Consider the following 8,849-nt stretch of genomic DNA (forward strand, 5'->3'; position numbering starts at 1 on the left):
TGCACTTCTCTTGTCCTTTCATTTGTTACCTGGGAGAAGAGACTGGGCCATGTCCAGTTCACATTTCACACCCTGCACTGGGGAGCTGCAGCTTTTGCTCAACTGCAGGGTATTGATGGCATAGGAGGACAAAACCCTGAGCATGAAAGAGAAATGAGATGAGTTTGCAGGGACTACTTTGTCTCAGCCTTCCAGCTGGGAACAGGCTGCCCAGAGTTGTGTCTGCCCCATCCCTGGAAGTGTTCAAGGCCAGGTTGGATGGGGCTTGGAGCAACCTGTTCTCATAGAAGGTGTCCCTGCCCGTGGCAGGGGGTGGAACGAGATGAGCTTTAAGTCCCTTCCAACCCAAACCATTCTGTGATTCAGTGATTCTGTGATTCTATGGACTCCTTGAGCCTCAGAGAGCATCACTTCCTTACCTCCAACCCCTGAGCTGCTGGACCTGATCCCTACTGGATCATAAGTCTTAAACTGCTCTTTGGCAGCCACACTTCGTCCTGACCAGTCTTCACACACAGAGCATGACATACCTGGAAATGAGCAGCACCTATGGGACCAATTCCTGCTGCTTTTGCCCAGAGAAAGTCTAAAAGTCCCTACACTGGCCCTTCCTGATCAGAGCTGCAGTCACTGCCATGCTGTCACTCTTACCACTGTCAGAGCTGTGTTGGTGGAAGGTCTCACCCTTCCAGGACAGTCAAACCCAGCACAGCCCTAGCAGCAATGAGCTGCCATGAGTTCTGGAGGCTCCTTGCTGGACCCCCGACCTGAAATCTCCCTGCAGGAACCAGCTCTGATGGAGGAAAGAGGCTGGTTCTTCTGAGACCAGAGCTGAGCCTCTGCTACTGCCAGCTAGGTCTGGGGCTCCCATGGGGATTCCTGGTCCTCTGCACCACTCTCCCTTGGGGTTCTCCTGCCCAGCATCTCCCAGCCAGCTCAGAGCCCTGTGCCATGGCCACCAGGTATGTTTGGGGGGGGCGGTGGCGGCGATTGCTCAGCAGTTTGGGAAGGGGAAGATTCTGCTGCCAGGCTCTGTACTGGTCTGAGCTTCTTCCCACCTGACTCTGAGCTCCCTCCCAAAAGATATCTAAAGTGTTCAAGTTTGTAGAGAGGGGCTTTTGCAGGAGAGAGAAAAAGCTTCTCCATGGCATTAGTTATTTCCCTATGGGATGAGCCACCTCAGAGCCCCACGAGACACCAGGCAGGGCCCAGAACAACCTGCCCAGTGGGTGCTCTTGGCTGGGGGCCCTGGTGCTCTGGGTGCTGCAAGCTGTGCACCCAGCTCTGCTCCTTCTTCCGCCCAAAGTGTTCTTCCCCCGCTGGGGTCTCGGCACTGCCGATGCACCTGCCAGTGGGAGCTGCTTGCATGTCTCTGGGGTCAGGATCCAGCCCCAGGCTTACATTCCTCCTTCAGGGCCAGTCTCTCAGCTGGGGGACAGGAGTGGGGACTGGCCTATATGACAACAGCCCGTCCCCACAGCATTGCCATAAACCTGAGCTGTACCCAGAAACAGGCATGTTTTAAACTATGGCTTTAACCTGTTCACTGTAAAAAGTGCCTTGGACTTTAATCTGAAGAGGTCAGTATCTAGAAGTATTTACCTGTGCGGTGTGTAAGGATGCAGCTCTCTGTGCAGAGTTACACACACAAATATATGATCTATACGTACTGCTGCCAGTGCCTCAGACCCTCTGTTCCACAAGCCGTGAGAGCTCTTTTCCTTCTGCCACTGGGGCCAACAGTGGAGCAATGTTGGAGGCATTCCTGACACAGGGACCCCTTGCCAAAGTGAGACTTGGTGCCACAAGGGGTGTGCTGGGTCCAGTGATTCCCCTCGGTGGTGCTGAGCTGTCCTGTTCATCCTCAGGAAGCAGCTTTGTGCTTCTCAGGGTCCATCTGCACAGTTTGGGAAGACCCCAGTGAAGGGAATACATCCCTGTTCCCTTGTGCAAAGGGAAGCTGAGACTAGGATTACATCTCTGGACCCCCCATGCCAAGAGCTGCTGGCACTTTGCAAAACCAGGGGGAACCCCCAGATGCCTTGTTTTATGGGAGCAGTGAGAGGTTTTCCAGACCTGCTCCCAAAAAGGATTTTTGGTTCCCATGTTCTTGGGCTGTGGCTCAAGAAAGGAGTGTAGGAGGTTGATGGCATGGCAGATGCTCTTTCCTCTGGCTCTGCACTGAGGTTCTCCATGCTCACCCAACTCTGCTCAAAATCAGAGCTGGGCTACTCCCTCTAGTTCATCCCTCACCTCTAAATAAACAATGATAAAATTTGTCTGGGGTGCAAATAACTTTCCCAAAGTTAATTCATTGGTTAAGATAAGGGGAAGCTGGATCCTTTCCCAATGAGCACCACTCTGAGCCTTGCTCAGAGCCTGGCAATGGGGCACTGCTGGCTTCAGCTCACTCTGAAGATGGCAGGCTGAGGGTCTGGTGCCCCAAATTCCATCCCCATATGTGGGCTAGGAGGATGCCAACAGGAACAGCTCCCCTAGCTAAACATGGCTATGGGTTTTGTGGAGCCAGCAGAGAAGGAGGAGGAGGAAGGTGAGGGGCAGTATTTGAATTGTGATGAATCGATAGATGGGGCTTTTTTAGTTTTGAGCTAATACCTCTAAATCCTAAAAATACCTCCAGCAGTCTGGGGGACTCTCTGATAGGTCATTAAATCCTTGGAGCTTAATTTCCAGTATTAATGGCTTAGTGCAGCACAGCCCCACCGTACAAAGGCAGCTGTAGTTCTGATACTGCCCATGAAGGCAATGCAAAATGTGTTCAGTCTTTATGTGCAGCATGAAATCCATTTTTATTAATGGCTCAGGATTAAAGCTTCTCCAAAGAGAAAGGTAATAATAACAATAGCATAGATCTCCACCTCCCTGCATCTGCCCTTCACTTTCCCAGTCCCAGGAGTGAGAGGAAGGAGAAGGATGCCGTTGGTGTGAAGGTCTGGGCATCTTTACCCAGCCCCATGCAATGTGCCCGCAGCAGCGCTGGAATGTGCAGTGACAGGAGGCGAAGTGCACTTCCAAGGAAAAGAGGAAAAAAAAAAAGGGAGGGAAAAAGAAAAGAAAATAGCTATTGTTTTGCTAAACAGTCCCTCACAGGTAGAACTTTTTATAAACAGTGGGGAACTACTGGCCTTCCACAAGGGAGAGGAAAATCCAAGTAAACAGCTCCACAGGGCACAGGTTTGAATCAGCATCTGCCTGCTGGGAGTGAGAAGGATGTGGGAGACAGCTCCTGGGGGCGAGGGAGGGGGAGGCAGGGAACAGGGGCTTTGGATCAGGCAGGCAACTGCTTTGGTGCTGAGCTACGACCTCTGTATGCTGGCATTTCCCCAGTCAGGAGCTGGGAGTCTCACTCCCTGCAGAGAAGCTTTTGCTTACAAGGGGGTGGGGTGGGTGGTGACGGAGGAGGAGATGTGGCTTCCAGCTGGGCAACCCAGATCAGGTCCCCCAGCTCTTGAACCCAGGAAGAAAAACATTCAGGAAACCCTCTCCTGCACTTGCTACAGAGATAAAATGAGGTGGGGAGCTGTCCTGTAGCTATTTCCATCATGGATATGCTCCTTTTCCAAGGTAAAATTAAGGCTGCTCCGCTGCTAATTCATCTAGCCAGCGTTGGGATTCCTGGCACCAACAGGCTCATTCATTACTGTTAATTGTCAGTGCAGCGGTGTGAGGTCTGCAGGCCAGATCGCGCCTTCCAAGCAGTGTGGGTAACATCAGCTGAACAGCTTAGCACCCTGAAAACAGCTCCTGAGCCCTCATAAGCCCAGACAGATGCTCCAGCTCTGGCTACAGGCCATTCCAATGGGATTAGTTAACCGCTGGAGCCTGTGACAATGCCACTTTTGCGAGGTCCCCTGCCCAGTGCTGAGAGCAGGGCTGGGGCTGCATGAAAGAGCTGGCAGGATGCTTTTTACCTTCTGAGCTTCCTGCTCAGCCACAGTGTTTGCATATCAGCTTCCTCTTCTCTCCCTGTAATTCCTGGGAGCACCCACAAAGGATGGGGCTGCCTGATGAGAGGCCAGGCTAGTGTTAATAGCATTTGTGTCTCTTTACATGTTAAATGGATGGAAGAAGTCATCTTGGTTTCCCAGAGACTGCTGGCCTTGTGCTCGCACCATAAGAAAGGTTTTTCAGCAGGGATGGGCTGGAAAATGACACTTTGCTACTTAAATGATTATTTTGGGGTTTCCTGCTGGGGAGCAGTCACTGTGTTGGAACAACAGCAGCCGTCACAAGCCAGTTGGTGGTGGGGGCTTTCCTACAAAACCCGCAGACAAGTTGTCACTTCATCCTTGATATTTCAGTAGAACTAGCAGCCCAGGGCCAGGAGTGCAGTGCAGCTCCTGGGTCTGCTGGGGAGAAGCTGTGAGGGGACAGGAGAGCCCCCACAGCCACCCTGCACCAGGGGAAACCCTTGCACATGTCACAAGGACCAAAGAATTAAAACCATAAGGTGGCATTGCCAAAAGCACTTGAGATGTGACCAGGTGCTGCAGGGGATGAGGTTTGACATTGCCACCTAACCTGTACCAGCCAGTGCAGAACCTGGTTGAATGGAATCACAGACTGGTTTGAGCTGGGAGGGACCTTAAAACTCATCTTGTCCTACCTCCTGCCATGGGCAGGGACACCTTCCACTAGACCAGGTTGCTCCAAGCCCTGTCCAACCCGGCCTTGGACACTTCCAGGGATGGGGCAGCCACAACTTCTCTGGGCACCCTGTGCCAGGGCCTCTCCACCACCACAGGGAAGAATTCCCTCCCAGTATCCCATCTAACTCTGCCCTCTGGCAGTGGGAAGCCATTCCCCCTTGTCCTGTACCTCCAGCCCTTTGACCAAAGTCCCTTTCCAACTCTCCTGGAGCTCCTTTAGGCACTGGAGGGGGCTCTAAGGTCTGCTTGGAATCTTCTCTTCTCCAGGCTGAACTCCCAGCCCGTCTCCAGTGCAGAGGTGCTCCAGCCATGAAAACATCTTTGTGGCTTCCTCTGGAATCTCTCCAGCAGCTCCATGTCCTTATGTTGGGGCCCCAGAGCTAAACACAGCCCTGCCAGGTGGGTTTGCAGCCATGCAAGGGTTTGGACATCCAGTCAAAATTTAAGAGGCAAAAAGCAGAGAAGCCATTTCACTGCAAATGAAGCTGAGCTCTTTCCCATTTTAAAAATAACTGGATTTGTGGGAGAAGTGGTGAGCAATTCCCAAGTGAGGTCAGGCACAGGCACAGAAATCCCTGTGAAGTCTCAGTTACTCCAGCTAATCCCAGCCAAGCCCCTTGCTGCAGCTCAGTGTGCAACAGGCACTGACATGGTTGGCTCCCCTTCATCCTGCTCTTGCTGCCTTGAAGAAAGTTGTACGAGCTGGAGTTTGCCCCAGTTCCCAGGTGTGGAAGAAGCACTGTCAGCTTCGCATGGTTCCCTAAGGTTCCTCTCCTCCCTCCATGCCAAGCTGTGCTGGTACAGGGCCAGGGAAGATGCTGCTTTCTCCAAAGCTGGCACTGAATGCTGGTTGAGTGCAACAGGTTTTGTTCTAATTAAAGAGGAATCAATTAAGCTGCAAGATATTCAGCCACCTGGTGCTTCTGACTATTTTTTCCTCCTCCTTCTCTTTTTTCCTTAACGTGCAGCTGCTGCCTCCAGGGAAGCCATGAATGAAGCAAGACATGTTCCAGTTTCTTGCTTTCTTTTAGATTAAAAAATGCTGTTTGGAAGGAAATCTGTGCAAGCCAACCAATTACAGTGCTGTACATGTCCCTGTGATCTGCAACCAGCATCTCCTCTGCCATCCATTACTCCCTCCAGCCAACCCTCCTGTGTCTCCATCAGCACATGGCACTGACTCCAGCAGCAGTCAGTTTGCGCCGCATGAAAAAAAGAAGATCTGCAGCAAATAAAGAAAAAGCAGTGAAAGAGGAGTAATGGGATCTCATGGGAGGCATGAAGGAGTCCGACATGCAAGGAAGTCCTTCGGAGACCCAGCTGTGCCAGGCTTTTCCCTGTCCATTAGTCTCTCTGTGCTCAATAGCACATAAATAAAGAGGGATAGAGAGCAGTGGCTGCTGCCTCGGGCAGTCCCCAGAGTTTGTTGAGCACCGAGATTGAAGAAAAAGGAGGGGTCAGCAAGTACCTCAAGCAACACAGGTAACAATCAGGTACTGGAGTGGTGATGAGTGGCAAGGGAGTAGTAGTGGAGAGGTCTGTCCAGGGTGCATTATTCTCAGGTCAATGCTTTTCCCACCCATGGCTCTGCCTCAGGGATGGATTGTGAAATCCTGTAGATTTGTCTGAGCACATGATAAAGCCCTCTTGCAGATAAATCAGATTTAAGATTAAATATGAAAGGACAAAAAGGAGAACCTGGGCTTGGATGGTGATGTAAAGGTCACAGAAGGGAGTATTAATGCCATGTCAACTGACACGTACTAGGAAGATCTTTGAAATCTGGCTTTAGGAAGGATTCATTAATTCAGCTGATTGACTCTGGGAACCACTGCATCAGATGTGCTAAGAGCAGTGAAAAGAACCCTCTTCTCCTCGCTAGTCCCCCTCCAAGAACAAGCTGGGTGGTTTGCAGTCTGTCTAGGGTCCCTGTCTGACCTCCTGCAGCAATGCTTTGGCCGTCACCTGAGTCAACACCTTGGTAAGGGAGAGGCTGACCAGCCCAAGAGAGATGGACATCTGAAGCATGCTTTGAGCAGCCAGTCTCCCCACAGCTCCTTTCCAAGCTGAAGGAGCCCCTGGCCATCATGACACTGGGAGGGAGGAGCCCAAGGAGCCCACTCCAGGGAAGATTTGACCCTACATGCCATGACGGCTCTAAAACCACATGAAAAGAGTCCCTGAGCATCCAAGAACTTAAAGTGAAGGCCATGCTCACGTGGCATGTCCTGCCATACAGGTGGCTGAGCCACAGTCTGCCTTCTCCTGCCTTTTTTCAAGGGTACCTTTTGTACCAGACAGAATAAAACCATGCTGCTTCCCACCACTGCAGCTGCCGTGGGAGTCAGCGTGCCGGCTCCTTCTGCTGCAGATGTGCCAGGCCCACCTGCCTTTCACTGCTGGGCTCCACTGCAGCTTTGAGCCATGGGAGCATACTGTCCCTCCCTGGAGCACACTGATGCCTGAGGGGATGAGTATCACACAGACAGAGGTGTAGGGAGTTCCCCTTCCCCTCTGCTCCACATTGGGAGCTCTCAGGATGAGTAATTCCTGCTTGATGTCTTGTGGCCACAGACATGGCAGCTGCTGGGGCTGTACCAAAGCTCAGGTTCACTCCTTCGCTCAGCAGCAAGGCAAAAGCTTGTGCAATTCCCTGGATAGCTCTGCTGCTTCCCCACGTGGGAACCTGTCTGTTGGGAGCAATAGAAGCAAAGCAGGAGGAGAAGTTCCTTTCTGGGATGCAGCTCCTTGCTCTGGTGCCCATACCAAGGCTGCAGGCTCAGAATGGGGCACCATCTCCCATGCATTATCTACTCCATGTTTATAGCTACCATAAAAATCCATTAGAAGAAAATAAAGCATTTTTTCCCTCCTAGGGGAACTGATGCTCTGGAGTTATGGAGATTTTCCATGTCGGTTCCCAGCTGTACATCTGCAGCCAGACTGGAGAAAGTGCAACGCTTGGAAGGAGGTGGGAACCAGCTCAGCCCAGTTCCTCACTCCACATATGAGGAGCTTGGAGTGTTTGATGGGCACGTCTGCAAGGAGGCCAAACCCTAATTGCAACTCTTACCAGTAGTGTGAGAGCACAGCATGGCCCTGGGGCAGAGAAGATGAGACACCAGCACGGCAGGTGATAAACCACCACTCCCAGGGCTTCCTTCCCCTAGAAACCACCATCAGCTGATTAAGAAGTGCAAATCTCTCCTGTAGGCACAGGCTGCCTGCAAGAGCAAGGAAGTGATATTTTAGTGTGTGTAATAAGGGAGTTTAAAATGAAACTCTGCAGAACAATAGCCTGAGCTGAGAACTGGCATCTGAGCAGAAAGTCAGACGGGGGAGCTGTGCCACAATTTATTTCCTCTCTTTTCATTTCATAAGAGGGAAGCAAATCAAAGCAGACACCTGAGGCATCTCTGGCTGACGCTGGAGGTTTAGTGAATGCTGCCATCCTGCGGGGAAGCCTCTGCTCAGGGAAAGTGGGAGGTTTGGGGCAGTCCCCAAAAAGCAGGGGAGCAGGATGAGTCCCACCATCCAAGGGCAAGTAATGGAACTTTCTCTATCCTCCACTAAAATCAGCCAGGCAGCATCAGGTAAGCTGGTTATCAGCTCCTTATCTCCACCACAAATTGACTCGTTTTCCAATGACCGCGATCTCCAGAGGCTGCAGGAGCTTCTCTTATGGCCATGGCTGTGTTAATGCTGGGACTTCAGCAGCTGGAGGTCTCCTGGTCTCCCAGCCTGTTCCTATGGAAACAGGTTGGGAGTCTGCCAATTTCCCGTAAAGAAGGAGAAAGGAGAATGAGCTTGTACGGATGAAGTGGCTGTTTGTCACATATAGGGCGTTGCAATTCAAAAGGATACATGGCCCCACAGTGCTGGCAACACATGATTTCATGAGCAGCCTGTCACACCAAGGCAGTGGACAGCAGTGCTGGAACCTTCCCATTCCATCTTCACAGCAGCCAAGATGAATCACATCCACCGAGCCTGGGGCAAAGCTTGGGAGTGATCACCAGCAACTAAAATGGAGTGGAAAAAAAGGAAAAGAACAGATTGAGGAGTCAGTAGTTGTGTGCTCTGTGTGCTGTGGAGTCATTTGTTCTTCAGTGCAGTGGGTGGGAGACACTGTTTATGTGGACTGTGGCCCCCATGTCTGATGGTCTGCCACGAGCCTCA

Source organism: Corvus hawaiiensis, chromosome 29 (assembly GCF_020740725.1).
Source record: "Corvus hawaiiensis isolate bCorHaw1 chromosome 29, bCorHaw1.pri.cur, whole genome shotgun sequence".
Lineage (NCBI taxonomy): Eukaryota > Metazoa > Chordata > Aves > Passeriformes > Corvidae > Corvus > Corvus hawaiiensis.